The sequence below is a fragment of the Orcinus orca genome, chromosome 7 (assembly GCF_937001465.1).
Source record: "Orcinus orca chromosome 7, mOrcOrc1.1, whole genome shotgun sequence".
Lineage (NCBI taxonomy): Eukaryota > Metazoa > Chordata > Mammalia > Artiodactyla > Delphinidae > Orcinus > Orcinus orca.
This window is the reverse complement of record NC_064565.1, coordinates 46439233-46459810: the sequence shown is the minus strand read 5'-3', so window position 1 is coordinate 46459810 and position 20578 is coordinate 46439233.

Here is a 20578-nt window from a genome sequence, read left to right as displayed (position 1 = left end):
GCCCCTGTTAATCTCTGCCATCAGCACCTGGTGGGACAGCCAGAGGTCCTCACAGAAACAAACGTTTACATGACACAAGTGGTGGGTTTAGCTATTACTCACTGTAGCTTCGCTTGTTTCTTTGTTTTGATTTTTCCATTAAGTGAAACCTGCTGACCTCTTACATTCCGGAGCAGCTTTTGGAGAATGCTCAGGTGTCTCAAAAGGAGAGACTATCCAGGAGACACAAAAGCAACCCAATGCCTTTCCTTTTTTCCTCCCCGTAATTTCCTTATTTTACTCTGCCCGTTTGGCTTCCCTCTTTTATAATAGTACATACCTACATCATAAAGTTGAAATGAGGATTGAATTAGCGAATACAAATCACTTAGAACACATAGTAAATGCCTGAAAATATTAGGTAGCATTATTACAAAATCTGTATTAGTTTCCTAGAGCTGCCATGTCGAAGTGCAACAAACTAGGCAGCTTAAACCAGCAAAAATGCATTATCTCTTATTCTGGAGACTGTAAGTGTGAAATCCATTTGTTGGCAGGGCCAGGCTCCCTTGGAAGCCTCTAGGGGAGAATGCTTCCTTGCCTCTTCCCAGCTTCTGCTGGTTTGCTGCAATCCTTGGTGTTCCTTGGCTTGTAGATACATCACTCCAATCCTATCTTCACATGGTGTTCTCCCTTGTCTCTGTCTTCACAGGTCAGTCTTCTTATAAGGACACCAGTCATATTGGGTGAGCGGCCCACCCTACTCTAGCGTGACTTCAACTAAACTTTAATTACATCTACAGTGACATAAATTTCCCCATTAGGTCGCATTCTGAGGTACTGGGGTCTTTTGTGGGGGACACAATTCAACCTATAACAATGCCCCATGTGCAAACTAACATCCCTACCTGCAAACGGCTTGAAGTTGAACTTGTTTTCTCCTCACTGTCAGTCTGATCCCCATCAGCTGCTGCCATCTCAGAGGGCGGCACTGCCCTCTGTTTCACTATCCATGGCAGAAACCAAAGTTGCATTCCTTTAATTCCTCCTTCTTCTGTGCCCCCTTGTTCCTATCGATCATCAGATCCTGTTGGGGCTTCCTCATTTATTTCTCTTCATTACTTCTCATCTCTGTGTCACTGAGACAATTTTTCTCCCGAACTACCTAAGCTTCCTAACTGATCGTCTAGCTGTTCAAAGCTAAAACAGCTTTTCCTTCTCAAATAGTCTCCAGGATGCTGTAATGATCACTCTAAAGAACAAGCCAGATCAGGTCAAGACCTGCTTGTAGTACTTACTTTTTTTTTTTTTTTCAACATTTTTATTGGAGTATAATTGCTTTACAATGGTGTGTTAGTTTCTGCTGTATAACAAAGTGAATCAGCTGTATATATACATATATCCCCATATTTCCTCCCTCTTGCATCTCCCTCCAACCCTCCCTGTCCCACCCCTCTAGGTGGACACAAAGCACTGAGCTGATCTCCCTGTGCTAGGTGGCTGCTTCCCACTAGCTATCCATTTTACATTTCGTGGTGTATATATGTCCATGCCACTCTCTCACTTTGTCGCACTTACACTTCCCCTTCGTCGCGTCCTCAAGTCCATTATCTATGTTCGCGTTTTTATTCCTGTCCTGCTCCTGCCCCTAGGTTCTTCAGAACCTTTTTCTTTTCTTTTTTTTTTTTTTTTTGCGGTATGCGGGCCTTTCACTGTTGTGGCCTCTCCCATTGCTGAGCACAGGCTCCAGACGTGCAGGCTCAGCGGCCATGGCTCACAGGCCCAGTCGCTCTGCGGCATGTGGGATCTTCCCAGACGGGGGCACAAACCCGTGTCCCCTGCATCGTCAGGCGGACTCTCAACCACTGCGCCACCAGGGAAGCCCTTTTTTTTTTTTTTTAGATTCCATATATATGTGTCAGCATACGGTATTTGTTTTTCTCTTTCTGACTTACTTCACTCTGTATGACAGACTCTAGGTCCATCTACCTCATCACAAATAACTCAATTTAGTTTCTTTTTATGGCTGAGTAATATTCCGTTGTATATATGTGCAACATCTTCTTTATCCATTCGTCTGTTGATGGACACTTAGGTTGCTTCCATGTCCTGGCTACTGTAAACAGAGCTGCAATGAACACTGTGGTACTTGACTCTTTTTGAATTATGGTTTTCTCAGGGTATATGCCCAGTAGTGGGATTGCTGGGTCATACGGTAGTTCTATTTTTAGTTTTTTAAGGAACCTCCATACTGTTCTCCATAGTGGCTGTATCAATTTACATTCCCACCAACAGTGCAAGAGGGTTCCCTTTTCTCCCCATCCTCTCTGGCATTTATTGTTTGTAGATTTCTTGATAATGGACATTCTGACTGGTGTGAGGTGATACCTCATTGTAGTTTTGATTTGCATTTCTCTAATGATTAGTGATGTTGAGCATCCTTTCATGGGTTTGTTGGCCATCTGTATGTCTTCTTTGGAGAAATGTCTAAGTAGGTTTTCCTCCCATTTTTGGATTGGGTTGTTTATTTTTTTGATATTGAGCTTCATGAGCTGCTTGTATATTTTGAAAGTTAATCCTTTATCAGTTGCTTCATTTGCAAATATTTTCTCCCATTCTGAGGATTGTCTTTTCGTCTTGTTTATGGTTTCCTTTGCTCTGCAAAGGCTTTTAAGTTTCATTAGGTCCCATTTGTTTATTTTTGTTTTTATTTCCATTTCTCTAGGAGGTGGGTCAAAAAGGATCTTGCTGTGATTTATGTCGTAGAGTGTTTTGACTATGTTTTCCTTTAAGAGTTTTATAGTGTCTGGCCTTACATTTAGATCTTTAACCCACTTTGAGTTTATTTTTGTGTATGGTGTTAAGGAGTGTTCTAATTTCATTCTTTTACATGTACCTGTCCAGTTTCCCCAGCACCACTTATTGAAGAGGCTGTCTTTTCTCCATTGCATATTCATGGCTCCTTTATCAAAAATAAGGTGACCATATGTGTGTGGGTTTATCTCTGGGCTTTCTATCCTGTTCGATTGATCTATATTTCTGTTTTTGTGCCAGTACCATATTGTCTTGATTACTGTAGCTTTGTAGTATAGTCTGAAATCAGGCAACCTGAGTCCTCCAGCTCCGTTTTTCTTTCTCAAGATTGCTTTGGCTATTCGGGGTCTTTTGTGTTTCCATACAAATTGTGAAATTTTTTGTTCTAGTTCTGTGAAAAATGCCATTGGTAGTTTGATAGGGATTGCATTGAATCTGTAGATTGCTTTGGGTAGTATAGTCATTTTCAAAATGTTGATTCTTCCAATCCAAGAACATGGTATATCTCTCCATCTGTTTGTATTATCTTTAACTTCTTTCATCGTCTTATAGTTTTCTGTATACAGGTCTTTTGTCTCCTTAGGTAGGTTTATTCCTAGATATTTTATTCTTTTTGTTGCAATGGTAAATGGGAGTATTTCCTTAATTTCTCTTTCAGATTTTTCATCATTAGTGTGTAGGAATGCAAGAGATTTCTGTGCATTAATTTTGTATCCTGCTACTTTACCAGATTCACTGATTAGCTCTAGTAGTTTTCTGATAGCATCTTTAGGATTCTCTATGGATAGTATCATGTCTTCTGCAAACACTGACAGCTTTACTTCTTCTTGTCCTATTTTTATTCCTTTTATTTCTTTTTCTTCTCTGATTGCTGTGGCTAAAACTTCCAAAAATATTTGAATAATAGTGGTGAGAGTGGACAACCTTGTCTTATTCCTGATCTTAGCGGAAATGGTTTTAGTTTTTCACCACTGAGAATGATTACGGCTGTGGGTTTGTCATAAACGGCCTTTATTATGTTGAGGTAAGTTCCCTCTATGCCTACTTTCTGGAGGGTTTTTATCATAAATGGGTGTTGAATTTTGTCGAAAGCTTTGTTTGCATCTATTGAGATGATCATATGGTTTTTCTCTTTCAATTTGTTAATATGGTGTATCACAATGATTGATTTGCGTATATTGAAGAATCTTTGCATTCCTGGGATAAACCCCACTTGATCATGGTGTATGATCATCTTAATGTGCTGTCGGATTCAGTTTGCTAGTATTTTGTTGAGGATTTTTGCATCTATGTTCATCAGTGATATTGGCCTGTAGTTTTATTCCTCTGTGACATCTTTGTCTGGTTTTGTTATCAGGGTGATGGTGGCCTTGTAGAATGAGTTTGGGAGTGTTCCTCCCTCTGCTATATTTTGGAAGAGTTTGAGAAGGATAGGTGTTAGCTCCTCTGTAAATGTTTGATAGAATTTGCCTGTGAAGCCATCTGGTCTGGGCTTTTGTTTGTTGGAAGATTTTTAATCACAGTTTCAATTTCAGTGCTCGTGATTGGTCTGTTTATATTTTCTATTTCTTCCTGGTTCAGTCCTGGAAGATTGTGCTCTTCTAAGAATTTGTCCATTTCTTCCAGGTTCTCCATTTTATTGGCATATAGTTGCCTGTAGTAATCTCTCACGATCCTTCGTATTTCTGCAGTGTCAGTTGTTACTTCTTGCTCATTTCTAGTTCTGTTGATTTGAGTCTTCTTCCTTTTTTTCTTGATGAGTCTGGCTAATGGTTTATCAATTTTGTTTACCTTCTCAAAGAACCAGCTTTTAGTTTTATTGATCTTTGCTCTCATTTCTTTCATTTCTTTTGCATTTATTTCTGATCTGATCTTTATGATTTATTTCCTTCTGCTAACTTTCGGTTTTTTCTGTTCTTCTTTCTTTAATTGCTTTAGGTGTAAGGTTAGGTTGTTTATTTGAGATATATCTTGTTTCTTGAGGTAGGATTGTATTGCTCTAAACTTCCCTGTTAGAACTGCTTTTGCTGCAGCCCATAGGTTTTGGGTCATCGTGTTTTCATTGTCATTTGTTTCTAGGTATTTTTTGATATCCTCTTTGATTTCTTCAGTGATCTCTTGGTTATTTAGTAGTGTATTGTTTAGCCTCAATGTATTTGTATTTTTTATAGATTTTTTCCTGTAATTGATATCTAGTCTCATAGTGTTTTAGTCAGAAAAGATATTTGATACGTTTCAATTTTCTTAAATTTACAAAGACTTGATTTGTGATGCAAGATATGATCTATCCTTGAGAATGTTCCATGAGCCCTTGAGAAGAAAGTGTATTCTGTTGTTTTTGGATGGAATGTCCTATAAATAACAATTAAGTCCATCTTGTTTAATGTATCATTTAAAGTTTGTGTTTCCTTATTTATCTTCATTTTGGATGATCTGTTCATTGGTGAAAGTAGGGTGTTAAAGTCCCCTACTATGATATTGTTACTGTCGATTTCCCCTTTTCTGGCTGTTAGCATTTGCCTTATGTTTGAGGTGCTCCTTTATTGGGTGCATAAAAATTTACAATTGTTATATCTTCTTCTTGGATTGATCCCTTGGTCATTCTGTAGTGTCCTTCTTTGTCTCTTGTAATAGTCTTTATTTTAAAGTCTATTTTGTCTGACATGTGAATTGCTACTCCAGCTTTCTTTGATTTCCATTTTCATGGAATATCTTTTTCCATCCCCTCACTTTCAGTCTGTATGTGTCCCTAGGTCTGAAGTGGGTCTCTTGTAGACAGCATATATACACGTCTTGTTTTTGTATCCATTCAGTCAGTTTATGTCTTTTGGTTGGAGCATTTAATCTTTTTACATTTAAGGTAGTTATCGATATGTATGTTCCTATTACCATTTTCTTAATTGTTTTGGGTTTGTTATTGGGGCCTTTTCCTTCTCTTGTGTTTCCTGTCTAGAGAAGTTCCTTTAGCATTTGTTGTAAAGCTGGTCTGGTGGTGTTGAATTCTCTTAGCTTTTGCTTGTGTGTAAGGGTTTTAATTTCTCCATCAAATCTGAATGAGATCCTTGCTGGGTAGAGTAATCTTGGTTGTAATTTTTCCCCTTTCATCACTTTAAATATGCCCTACCACTCCCTTCTGGCTTGCAGAGTTTCTGCTGAAAAATCAGCTGTTAACCTTATGGGGATTCCCTTGTATGTTATTTGTTGCTTTTCCCTTGCTCTTTTAATATTTTTTCTTTGAATTTAATTTTTGATAGTTTGATTAATATGTATCTTGGTGTGTTTCTCCTTGGATTTACCCTGTATGGGACTCTGCACTTCCTGGACTTGATTATTTCCTTTCCCATGTTAGGAAGTTTTCAACTATAATCTCTTTAAATATTTTCTCAGACCCTTTCTTTTTCTCTTCTTCTTCTGGGAGCCCTATAATTTGAATGTTGGTATGTCTAATGTTGTCCCAGAAGTCTCTGTCACTGTCCTCAATTCTTTTCACTCTTTTTTCTTTATTCTGCTCTGTGGTAGTTATTTCCATTATTTTATCTTTCAGGTCACTTATCTATTCTTCTGTCTCAGTTATTCTGCTATTGATTCCTTCTACAGAATTTTTAATTCATTTATTGTGTTGTTCATCATCGTTTGTTTGCTCATTAGTTCTTCTAGGTCCTTGTTAAACATTTCTTGTATTTTCTCCATTCTATTTTCCAGATTTGGATAATCTTTACTATCATTACTCTGAATTATTTTTCAGGTAGACTGCCTATTTCCTCTTCATTTGTTTCGTCTGGTGGGTTTACCCCTTGCCACTTCATCTACTGTATATTTTTCTGTCTTCTCATTTTGCTTAACTTACTGTGTTTGGGGTCTCTTTTTCACAGGCTGCAGGTTCATTGTTCCCATTGTTTTTGGTGTCTGCTCCCAGTGGGTAAGGTTGGTTCAGTGGGTTGTGTAGGCTTCCTGGTGGAGGGAACTGGTTCCTGTGTGTTCTGGTGGATGAGACTGGATCTTGTATATCTGGTGGGCAGGCCCACGCCCAGTGGTGTGTTTTGGTGTTTCTGTGAACTTATTATGATTTTAGGCAGCCTCTCTTCTAATGGGTGGGGTTGTGTTCCTGTCTTGCTAGTTGTTTGCCATGGGGTGTCCAGCACTGGAGCTTGCTGGTTGTTGAGTGGAGCTGGGTCTTAGTGCTGAGATGGAGATCTCTAAGAGAGCTCTCACCATTTGATATTACGTGGGGCCAGGAGGTCTCTGGTGATCCAGGGTCCTGAACTTGGCTCTCCCACCTCATAGGCTCAGGCCTGTCACCCGGCTAGAGTGCCAAGACCCTGTCAGCCACATGGATGGTGAATCCCTATGCCAACTCAGCCACAGGGCCCTTCCCCAGTGTGGCTCCCAGGTGTTCCTGCTTCTCTTTCTTCCTGGCCTTTGTGTCCCACACATTTTGTTCTTCCTTTTTTCATTATTTTTTTCCTCTTGGCCAATCACTTACTCCTTCAGAAATAAGCTTAGACATCAAATTCTCACCCAGATGTTTCCTAACTAATTTCCCTTACCCCCACCCCCATAAAAGCTGAATTTGATGCTATTCCTATGGAATCCATAGCACCCCCTAGCTTTTACCTAAAATTGTACATTTCACTTTGTACTGTGTTTTTCCATTTACTTGTCTGCTTCCCACAATAGACTGTAAATTTCTGGAGGACAGAACCCGACAATTATTCATCATTATATATTTGCATCCCCAAGATTAGCACATTTTTCCTTAATTTACATATGCTTGTTCAACCCCTGCTCTGTGCCAATAACCATTTACACTTCAGGAACACAAACAAAGAACAAAACAGACACTGTCCTTCTTCTACAAAACTTTATGTACTCTGAGTAAAATATTAAATTAAATAAGTAGTTAAAATACAGTCTAATAAGCGTCTTGATGGTAGGTACAGTTTCCTGTGGTCTCAGAGAGTCAACAAGATTACCTAAGAAGACCTGAAGGGTGAACTGAGTTATCCAGGTAAAGAGTAGCAGGTGTAGAAAGCCAAGAGGAGTGCAAAAAAGGGGAAAAGGTAGGTAGCAGAACGTGAAACAATTGTAAAGGCATTTAAATTAATGTTAAAATGTTTTAAAGTGTCCTAAGAAAATTTAGAAAATATCAAAGGGTATTCAATATCGGAATGACTTATGGACCTATGTTTCAGAAACGTCACTGGGGCAATCATGTAGAAACCAATTGAATTGGGACAAACTTGCAACTTGGATGCCAGTTACTAGCCAGGTGAAAGGAAACGGTAGTGTGGTCTAGGGCAGTGACAGTGTGACAGAAGAGAAGTTAGGCAGCCTGCATGAATAATTAGAAGGCAAAAAAAGAGAACTGGGTGATTGTGGTAGGAAGGACTCAAGAATAACTGAGAGATTTCTGGACTGGATGCATTTTGATGAAATCACTAACATAAAGAATATTATACAAAATTTAGATTCAGCACGTATGGAGAAATGATGATGCAACTCTGAAGAAGAGGTTGTACCCACGAAATGTCCAGGAGGATGTATGCAGGAGGCAGCTATATATGGGCCTATTGCTTAAGGAAAAACTCTTGACTGAAGATATTGATGTATCTTCTTATTTATTCTACTGTACAGGTTCTCAGCATTGACTGCATATTAAAACCACCAAGGGATCATTTTATAAAAATAAAAAAACTATGCCTGGTCCTCATTGCCAAAGATTCTGATTTAATTGGTCCCAGGCATTAGTATTTCTTTAAAGCTCCTCAAGGAATTCTAAAATGGATCCTGGGTTTTAAACTACTACTCAGCAGTATATGTAAACAAAATTCCAATATCTATAGCATGACAAAAAAAGATCCTGCACGATTTGGTTCAAGTCTTTCACTTTCTTCTCTTGACACTTCACACATCCTTTACCTCCTACATGTCAGAAACCCTGGTCTCCTTCTTCCCCAAACAGGCCAAGGAGTGACACATTTCCTTGCGTTTACTTGTGCTCCTTCCCCTGCTCGAAGCCCCTTCCTGGCCACTTCTGCTGAATTCCTATTCACTCTTCAAGGTCCAACTGATATGTCACCTCCTCTCTGAAGCCTTATCAAACCCCATCTGAATACAGAATTAATCTCCCACACTTATCACATCATATCATAATTATTTGATTGCATTTTAACTGGATCATTAGAAAGACACTATTGTGCATTCATGGAAATGTCAATGAAAGAAGGAAAAATGGAGAGCATAATTATAAGGTTGTTTCCTTCACGTAAAAAAAAAAGGCAACTTACATTTGCATAGTATTTTCACAGACGTTTTATTTAATCCCACAGCAACCTTGTGGATTAGTCACGGAGAGTATTATTTCCCCCATCAATATTAGTGATTCTCCACTCTACTTTTCTAAAATATCATTAAAAAAAAAAAGACCTTCTTAAGTAGGTTTGCTATATTTATTTTCCCACTTATTTTACTACAATACAAAATCTAAGCACTTGCTTAGAAATTATATTTTGAAACCAGCTAATAGAGGACTTTTTAATTTGAAACAAATTTGTTCAGACGCTGTGCTGAATCTCTTTTGCGTGTGAGTACCAGTCTACTCTCAACCACGATCCTCTCTGTCCTCTGAAGGGAGAGCTGCCCTGTGTTGACAATGTCAATGAGCACTCTTGCCCTTTGCCTTGGACATATAAGAGCGCAGTGGGTTGATCAAAGGGATACAAGAGAGTGGAGTAGTGTGGAATTGCCAAGGATAACTGCAACCCTCAACTAAAGGCCATTGGTCCCTTTCAAGGCAGCCCTTACCCACCAACCCTCTCTGTAACTGTCCTTCCTCTTTACCCCTCAGGGTGGTATTTAAAGTGCTGTTACTAGTTATTAGTAATAAACTATACAAGCAACTCTACTGGGCACTATATTATCTCTTGTGCTTCCCCTAAGTCCTAGACGCACTTTTCTAAATAGTCCCTTTATTAAACTTTTAAAATTATCCTACTTTGAGTGTGCCATTTGCTACCTGCTAGAACACTGACTGGTGTTACCCCAAACTTATACTGGTTTAAATCAATGGTTTTTCAGATAGAAGGTATGATTTATGTTTCAGAAGAATGTGTGATTTTAATATAGCATCTGCATTTGCTAATGTTTAATATTCTAAATTATTATGGCTCCTGGTAAAAAGTGGCACTGAACAATAACTGGACAGTTTTATGAAATAAATTTTAGGTGATTAATAAAACATAATCATAATCTGACATAATCATTTTGTTTGTGCTTATTAAACACTAGATAAACCTTAAAATATATTATCTTCCATTATAATGTAAGTTTTACGATACTTGAGAGGGTTTTATCTTTTAACGGCTGGATCCTTCTTAACACATTTCAAAAGATTAGGATATCAACTGATACTAAAAATATATTATTGCTGTTTCACAACACCTTTGTCTTACCATTACCACTCCCACGAAATATTTATACCATACTGGAAAAAAATCATTTATTCTTTCACTGATTCATTTATTCTTCAATCAATTTTTTAGCAATGCTGTGCTAAGCATAAGAATGTAAAGCTGTCAAGTAAAACAGACAGTCCTTATCTCCTAGATTATAGAACATAGTATAAAGGTTATATAATGTGCTGAAATTTTAAGGGTCATCAGAACAATTTTTTGACAAATGTTCTATATATATATATTTTTTAACATCTTTACTAGAGTATAATTGCTTTACAATGGTGTGTTAGTTTCTGCTTTATAACAAAGTGAATCAGCTATACATATACATATATCCCCATATCTCCTCCCTCTTGCATCTCCCTCCCACCCTCCCTATCCCACCCCTCTAGATGGTCACAAAGCACTGAGCTGATCTCCTTATGCCATGCGGCTGCTTCCCACTAGCTATCTATTTTATGTTTGGTAGTTTATATATGTCCATGCCACTCTCTCACTTTGTCCCAGTTTACCCTTCCCCTTCCCTGTGTCCTCAAGTCCATTCTCTACATCTGCGTCTTTATTCCTGTCCTGCCCCTAGGTTCTTCAGAACCTTTTTTTTTTTTCCTGGAGTCTGTCATACAGAGTGAAGTAAGTCAGAAAGAGAAAAACAAATACTGTATACTAACACATATATATGGAATATATATTTTTATATGCTGTAAATGAGAGCTTATCAAAGGGATAATCAAAGCCTATCAAAGGTAAGTAATTGACCTAACCAAGTGATTTTTTCAACCTATAGAGCCCCCTATTATATTTAGGTAGTTTAAATATATTTAGAGAATTGAATCAATTTACAAGTAGTCAGAGTCAAATTAACAATTATGACTAAAATGTGAATCTGAGCTATTAAGAGCACAGGTTTTGGAATCAGGAGTGTCTCATCTTGCTTCTAGCTCTGTGACCATAACCAGATAGTCAATATTTCAAACCTGTTTTCCCCTCTGTAAAATGGGGATACTAATATACCCTTCTCCAGGATTTTTGAGGTACAGTAAGAATTATTGCATATATGATCCGTAGCCTGGAGACTAAGGGCTAAATAAAAATAATAGTCAACTCACCTGATTATCCATTGTTCTCCATTCCTTCTGTGAGAAGCAGTGACTTTTGCTCACAACATGGTGAACACTTATGCTAATAGGTTACCAGCTGGGATGAACCCAAGAGTTGAGTTTAATGCCCATAAAGAATGTTATGTTCATTCTCAAACATGTTTATTTTCAGTGCATAGTATTATAAAGATATAATTTCATATGGTAAACTAATGAAATATGAGCACAGAAAGATAGAGAGCTAGTTCTATTAAAACATTCTGAAGATATTGGAAAGAATTACTCAGTTGTTTACAAAAATACTATGTTAGTTAGTACGTCAATGAAAAAAATAGCTTGAAAAGGATTTTGGATGCAGGCTGACTTACAAGTTCTCACTTCAATTAAAAAAACAAAACAAAAAAACCCCTGAAAATTGTTATCCTTATGGGTGTGACTTTTGTAAAGAAGACAATGAAAATCTCCAATCAAAGATCTATACTAAAAGAAAAGTCTGAACACTGCATTGAAGATGGGCAAACAAACTTACATTTACATTTTTAAGTTAAAATCAATGTTTAATTTTTTTCTGTATCTTTTAAAGAAATCTATCTCTTTAACTCATTTTTTTCAATTAACCTCTCAAATACCACTCCCAATTCCACCAGAACAGAAAATGTCCACTGTACTATGTATTTGATCCTTATTATGTATTACTTTATATAACCATGCCATTGTCCACCAAATCTAGTCCCTTCTTTTTCTGAGCCCACAGCTCTACTGTACATGTTTTCCAGGCTCCCTTACACTTTGATGTGGTCACAAGACTAGATCCTACCTTGGCTTTAACAGCAAGGATGCCTTCTCAGACTCCTTCTGTACCATCAGCTAGATACAGATGACGAGGCTCTGGGGAATAGCAGTCACAGGATGAAGGAGTGTGAATCACCACATGAAGGAAGGCCACCTGCTAACCAGAAGTACATTTATTTGTTCTATTCATTTATCAAGCAAATATTTCTTGAGAATCCACTATATGTTGGACACTTTGCAAGAGGCTGGGCATATATTAGTAACCAAAATAGACAAAGCCTTTATACTCAGGGAGCCAGCTATACAGGTCTCCATAGGCCTGATTGCCTTAAACTCCAACTCCCCTCAAGGTGTCCCTGAGCTATTCCTAAGAGCTCCTAGAGCACTGCTTTTCAATCATCTGTAGCCATAATTACCAGTCACAAATACACTGTATAACATGACCCAGTAAACCCATGTGAAAGTTTACAAAAACAATACTTAGCTTTAATACTATGTACACTGATATTTTCTATTCTAATCTAGTCTAGTCCATTTTAATCTAGTCTATTCTACTGATTTCACTCTCCATGAATGCACAGAAGCTTTCACAGGCTCCGAACGCGCAGGCTCAGCGGCCATGGCTCACGGGCCCAGCCACTCTGCGGCATGTGGGATCTTCCTGGACCAGGGCACGAACCCATGTCCCCTGCATTGGCAGGTGAACTCCCAACCACTGCGCCACCAGGGAAGCCCGCACAGAAGCTTATAGTTTGAAAAGTATTGTCCAAGAAGGCTTTCTCTCATGGGCCAAGATTCTGGCTTTCCCCTCATGCCTTCACACTGCTTGCCTTGCTGAGATTCTCTCTCTATCACACACAAATTTCTGTTCCATGTAATTGTCTTAAAAATCCCATTTCCATCTTAAAAATGATACAACTCCCCCTAGGTACTATTTCTGAACATGGACAGGTGCCTTCATAATTTTTCTTAGTACAATAGTCACTGAAATCTTACCTTTGACATGATTTTACTAAAAGCTTGAGGAAAACGTAGGGAAAGCACAACTATTAGAAATGGCAATTCTAGTGAACTATGTAAGATGCAGTAACATTATCTCTGGGATTTCTCCTATACTAATTTTGGGGCAGAGGGCATAGATTAAACAATAGTGGCCATGAGGAAAATGGTAAAGCTGAGTGACAGGTGCAGTGGAACTTCACTGTGCTATTCTTCTGTTTGTGTGTGTGTGAAATGGTTAATGATAAAAGATTTTAAAAAGACAGAGGTAGAAAAAGAAAAGGAAAGAGGGAGGGAGGGAGGGATTGTGGAAAAGAGAAACAGAAAGAAAGGAAGAAAGAGAAGGAGAGAAAGACGGAGAGAGGAGGGAAGGAAGGAAAGGAGGGAGAGAGGGAAATGACTGCTTATAACCTATATCCCAAATTTGATCTCAGAACACTTAACTGAGTCAGCCCCCTATAGCTTCCATGTGGCAGGATCTAAGGTTCTCAGCTCTGAGAATATGCACCTGTCCCACAACTGCGTATTTAAAGGGACTACCAACTTGACTTTCCCAGATAAAAGAGAATTCTTATTCAAAGGTGAAGACTGCTGGTAACTTTCTGAATGGCCGAGTTTTTTCAGCTTTGAAATCTCCAAGGTCCATTTTCCATACACTAATATGCACATGGCTATATGCAATAGCTGTTCCTTATATATATCAATATAAATTCTCTTAAAAGGTTCTCTGAAAGAAGCTACTGTTTCCTGCTCCCCTAGTTAAGAGACCATAAAGAGGAGTGTGCATGTGCTTTGCTACCTACCCACTACCAGTTTCAGACCATTGTCCAAGCAGTACTTCCAAAAACCTCCCTTCTATTTATATACACTTTCTATATCCTCAGTGCTATCTGTTTTGACCAACAGGACATTTCATCCTTTATGAAGACTGTAGAATTTGACTTATGATTACTATCTATGGTAGATTTTAATTATTCAACAAGGCTGGTATCTGGGCTGCTGTTCTGAGGTCTAGGATATGCTAACTAGGAACTATGTCATTGCTCCCGAATCTGTTCCAATGATTGAGGAACTTCTGTTTTTCTGAAGTAAGGACAAACTGTACCACAAGGCTTGCTCAGCCTTGGCTGCTATGGTATCTTATTGACAGTCTCCAGTTCAGAACTCAGTCTAACATGAGCCTCAGAACTCTAGTCCTAGGGAATATCCTGACTGGCAGGACCAGTCACAGGCCTGGGAAGCTGTTTCCTCAGCTACCAAGCAGTGATACTTGCTCTAATCTCCTGCCTCGTATGGGATAATCCGCATTAGATCACAAGAGTTGAATTCGTAGTCTCCTTTCTACACACCAAGTCCTCACTTACTGATTACATTTCTGTCTGTTTCTGGTCACAGAGGTGTTCACCTTGTTCTTGCATCTGACTATTTCTTTTCTGAAATAGTTTATCTATCATTGTTCGATGTTTAGAGGGGTGTGTGTTGGGGAGTACGTTTGTTTACATATTTTCTATGTATGAACTCACAAGCCACCTGCATTGAAATATTAGTATTATTATTATTTTTTTTCGGTATGCGGGCCTCTCACTGTTGTGGCCTCTCCCGTTACGGAGCACAGGCTCCGGACGCGCAGGCTCAGCGGCCACGGCTCACGGGCCCAGCCACTCTGCGGCACGTGGGATCCTCCCGGACCAGGGCACGAACCCGTGTCCCCTGCATCGGCAGGCGGACTCTCAACCACTGCGCCACCAGGGAAGCCCTATATTCATTTTTATATTCAAGCCTAACCATGGCCCTCTTTATTTCCCACATGTCCTTCTTATTTTCCTGTCTCAGTGCCCTTGCTCTTCACCTTTCCAAATGGTCCTTCCCTGTGTTACTCTGTTCAAATCCTATCAAGTTTTTCCTACTCAACTCTCAAGTCATTTCTTCCAGAAAGCATTCCTTGTTCTTACCAGCCAGAAGTAATAATTCTAGCTCTGGCTTCAAACGACATATCATCTCTCTGTCTCTTGGAGAACAGTTTCAATAGTCTTTCAACAAATTTTTAGGGGCCTATACTGTGTCAATATCTATACTTGACTCTGCACCTAGTAGAGGTGTAACTCATCATCTGATGTCTTGTACGTTGTACGTATTTATGCACATGACTTATTTCCCCTATTGAAATATAAGCTCCTTGAAGCCAAAAGGTCTATTTCAGTCATCCTTTTCTCCCCAGTGGCCTTTTGTGCCAAATTAATGCTCACTGAACTGATATAAATTCAATAAAGAGAAAAATTCATGAATAAATCAGATGATATACTCTCAGTCCCACTAGATTGTACTTATTTAGAGTGCCTGACCATACTTTACACATTTTTCATTCTCAGGATCTAGGAAAATGGTTGGTCATATTCAACAAGTAATTGTGGAGGATGATAATGGTGATATTTTGGTTCTTATTTTAGTCAACCAAAGTGTGCAGAAACAATGTAAAAATACACTTTAAAATCATCTTATTACAAATACTTCATATTCAAAATTATTAATTAAAAAGTACTTTTTCCATCTGGTTCTCTCATTACTGAACTAGAACAACTTTTCTCTTTTCCTTCTTTTATAATGTAAGCTTTATTTTTTAAGAACTCCTTCAGGATTTTAATCAACCTTTCTTTCCCCCATTGTGCTAAACTATTTCTTATTTCATCTTTGCCTCTATGTAAAGGACTCCAGAAAATTATTTGAAGACTCTGCTACTATTTTTCATCTAATCAGATTTCCCCACTTCTGATGAAGCAAATTCAGGTGTCTTTCTTCTAAATTCTCATATTTCTTACTTGAATATTTTCCATGTAGTTTTTCTCTCATTACTCTAGCCATGGGATTAAACGGAAAGGCGATTGTTGGTTTTAAACAATACCTGCTTAAACCCCAGATAAATAGGGTTTTCAATGAGAATCACATTCTTTTTAAGACATCTAAGTATATGTACTTTACTTCTGTTGCTATAATAAATATTTAGAAAAACTAATTTAAATTTTGGTATTCTTAATTTCTTCATACAACCTGCAGATCTCAAAAGTTACACACAACATGAAGAATTACCAGAAATTCTCAGATTCAAGACTACTGATTAAGTATTTTCAGAGAACAGGGGTTTTATAGGGTGAGCGGAATATGTGGGTAAGATAATTGAATATAGTTATCTTAATCTTCATAACACATTGCTTCCAACCTCATTGCCTTTCATTCTTGCAGCTTCCCTGACACCAAAGCACTTACCATTTGTTCAGTCAAAATTTAATAAAAGGAGAAAACTGCTATGTTATTTTCCCAAATGTTTACTGTGTGCATTTCTCATTTGCCAGTGTTTTGATTGGCAGTTTTATATAAGCCTGGATTTTAATTTTATATGAAATCTGATGGGAAGTATATTTTAGAAGTCATAATCAAAAATGACTGCAGCTCCCCTGTGTGTGTTTTTCTAAGGAAACTTAGTTTCCCCAAGTTGAATTTCATAGTCCTGAGACCTGATGAGAAGATATGTATTTATAGGCTGTAATCACTTTTGCTACTTGTGGAAATAAATAAATAATTGCAAACCCTTTTAAACTTTACTTTGGTGGAAGTAATTAGGTACTGTTGGTTACATTTTTATAAGTTTCCTAAAATCTCCTGAGTGGCTTTCTCTTTTTGGTGTTTTTTTTCCTTTTGGTGTCTATTGAATACCTTGTGACTGAACAGAGTTTAGAGCCATGGGGCAATGGTCATAAAATAAATGAACTATCTTTATTATTCACCTTTGATTACCATCCTCAAAACTTTTTGTTTTATGTTCTTTAGGTCCTGGCTACTTCAAGCATGGTCCATGAACCAGAGCATCCCCATCACTTGGCAATTTGTAACAAATGCAGAATCTCAGGTTCCACCACAGACCTACTGAATAAGAATCTGCATTTTCAATCAAAACTACAATGAGGTACCACCTCACACTAATCAGAATGGCCATGATTAGAAAGTCTACAAATAACAAATGCTGGAAAGGGTGTGGAGAAAAAGGAACCCTCTTGCACTGTTGGTAGGAATGTAAATGGGTGCAGCCACCATGGAAAACAGTATGGAGGTTCCTTAAAAATCTAAAAATAAAGCTGCCATATGATCCAGCAATCCCACTCCTGGGCATATATCTGGAGAAAGCAATACCTTGAAAAGATACATGAACCCCAATGTTCATTACAGCACTATTTACAATCTCCAGGACATAGAAGCAATGTTAATGTCCATCAACAGAGGAATGGATAAAGAAGATGTGGTATATACATACAATGGAATATTACTCAGCCATGAAAAAGAATGAAATAATGCCATTTGCAGCAACATGGATGGACCTAGAGATTACCACACTAAGTGACGTAAGTCAGAAAGAGAAAGACAAATACCATATGATATCACACATACGTAGAATCTAAAATAGGACACAAATGGACTTATCTATGAATCAGAAAGAGACTCACAGACATAGAGAACAGACTTGTGGTTGCCAGTGGGGGGTGGAAAGGTAGGGCTGAATTGGGAGTTTGGGATTAACAAATGCAAACTATCATCTATATGTATAACTGAATCACTTTGCTGTGCGCCAAAAACTAACACAACATTGTAAAGCAACTATATTCCAATAAAATAAAATTAAAAAAAAGAATTGGCATTTTAACAAAAAGCTCAGGTAATTAATATGTCTTTCAAATTTTGAGAAGCACTAATCTAGATAAATTTTGTTATATACATTAAGACCTTTCCCACACTTTTATCAGCTGATTATAAATGCTTCTCATGCCCCCAGCTTAGTTTCCCATGCCGTGAAGTTCATGCTCTATTCTCCAATGTCAGAGAAAGGAGTTAGTATTACAGTAGTGAGGAGGAGTGTCCTGAATTTCCAGCTAATGTAAAGGCATCACTTTTGGCAGCATTGCTTCTTTATTTTAACTATCTGGATGGCAAAATTTCCAAAATGCATCACACATTTCTTAATCTCTGAAAATAGGGTATACTGAACATAATTCACTCTTTCCTTGATAAATGCTGGTTATTATTATGAACATCAATAATAATTTTTGGAAACAAAAATCAGCTTAAAAACTAGTCGGTTATTCAGGCATTAATAAATCTTACTGGGCTTTCCACAGGCTATGATGTTGTTTTAATTCATTTCTTTCTTCATTTAATTAATTTTTTCTCCTTCTTTCATAGCAATGCTGCTTTCTCATTATGTTTTGCCACTCCCAGTGACAGTCTTTCCTCTCACTCCCGTTACTACTTAAGCAATTGTGTAATTCTGCTACTCACAGCTCTCTGCCTTATTGAGGCAGATTACTCTTTGTTGTTTTTGTGTTTATTTTTGCTTTTGTCTAGTATTTTCCCTTCCTTGTTTCTGATTTTCTTCTCCTGCTACATATTATCCCATCTGACAATTGCAGTCTTTTAAATTGCTATATTTAGTCCATTTACATTCACAGTACATAAGGATATGTCTGGTTTTATATTTACTGTCTATTTGCTTTCTATTGAACTTGTTTTATCCTACTATTTCTTTCTTTTCTTACTCTTTTTTTTGTATTAATAAAATTGCTTATTATACTATTTCTACTCTGTAACTTTAAATTTTTAATATTATTTTAGTGGTTACCCTAAATTATAACATATACTTTAGATTTATTGAAGACTTATATAAATTAATAATGGAAAATTTTTAGTTTTAGTCTTACAAAAATTAATGATTTTAACACTTTCACAATAATGCTAAAATTTTAGAACACTTTAATTCCATTTAATTTTCTCAATTTTATTATTGTCATGTGCTTTAACTCTACATATATTTAAAATTCTCAGACATACTATTATTGTTCTGCACATTATTATCTTTGTACATTGTTGTTTATACATTGTTTTTTCAATTGTTATTTCCAGTCAATATCCATTTATATTTACCCACATATTTACCCTTTTTGTTGGTCTCCATTTCTTGGTGCAATTTCATATTTTTGCTAGATATACACTTTTAGGTTGGCAGTTAGTTTTGCTCAGCACTTTATGATGTCATTCCATTGCCTTTTGTTTTCATCATTTCTGTTGATGAGTCAGCTGTCCATTTTGTTGCAGGTAATATGTCTTTTCTTCTCTGGCTGCTCTTAATATTTTCTCTTTCTATTTGGTTTTCAACTATCTTACTCTATGTCTCTAGGTGAGTTTTCACTTGTATTTGACATGCTTTTAGGCTTATAGAATTTTTTGAATCTGTAGACTGATATACTTTGTCAGTTTGGGAAAATTCTTAGCATTATCTCTCCAACTATTGCTTCTGCCTCTCCTTTCTTTCTGTTATTTCTGAGACTCCAATAACACACATGTAAAATATTTTCATTTTTTCACATCGGTCAAAACATTGCAGAAGGAACATTTTCTCCTGGATGGGTTAAAGTAGTCTGCAACAGAACTGTGCAGCTACAAAGGACAATTAGGAAAAGATACAATTCAGAGAGCCTTGGCTTAAGAGTATTGATGAGCTGCTGAGGTAATGAAATCAGATAAACTAATATGAAAAAAATAGACCTTAGAAAAATGAGATGACATCTGTAGCTACTTTTACCCAGTATTCTCAGATTCTTGATGTGGGAAAATGGCTGAGAATCCAGAGTTAAAAGTTTCCACTTATCACACATCTTACAGGTTGCTAAATCAAAGAAAAGTTAATTTTTTTAGGAGCATGGTCAGATTTCAAGTCTTTTTTTCTTATCTAGTTTGGTACGTAATGTAGTACAAATAAACTTGGCTTTAAATTTAAATAAATCTGCGTTTGAATCCTAGGTCCACTATCAGGTGTATGATCTAGGGTACATTAAATATTCTCTCTGAAAATGTTTATACATATTTTAAAAAGGAATAGTAATAGTACTAAACATTTTGGATTGTGGTGATGAATAGCAATAGCTGAAATAAATGTGTTTGGTACAAAACAGATATTTGAAATGGCAACTGTTCTTAGAGAACACCTAAATTATCCTTTACATAATTGATGAAAAGATGCTAGGTGCTTTAAAAATAATACAGTTCTTTGTGCTGAATCATAAACCTCTGACTGAAACCCTGTAGCAATGACTCAAATGTGAATTGAAAAGGCGGAGTACTGTAATCTGTTCTCTTCATGACCAAACTTGTCATCTCTCTGAGCTCTTATCCTGAGATGTGAGTGCAATCTTATAGGAATGCAAGGGCTCAAACACATCTTTGCACTCATTTCACTTCTCCTCTCCAACTCTTCTTGGTCTCATATTAACTCATGGAGACTCTAGGACAAAGGACTTTATTGGAAAGAGGGAAAAGTTGTTTTTGTAGGCTCACATACTACACAATAGGCATAATTTGTAATGTTTGAGACGAGTATGTGCTTTAATATTTGTTAAACACTTA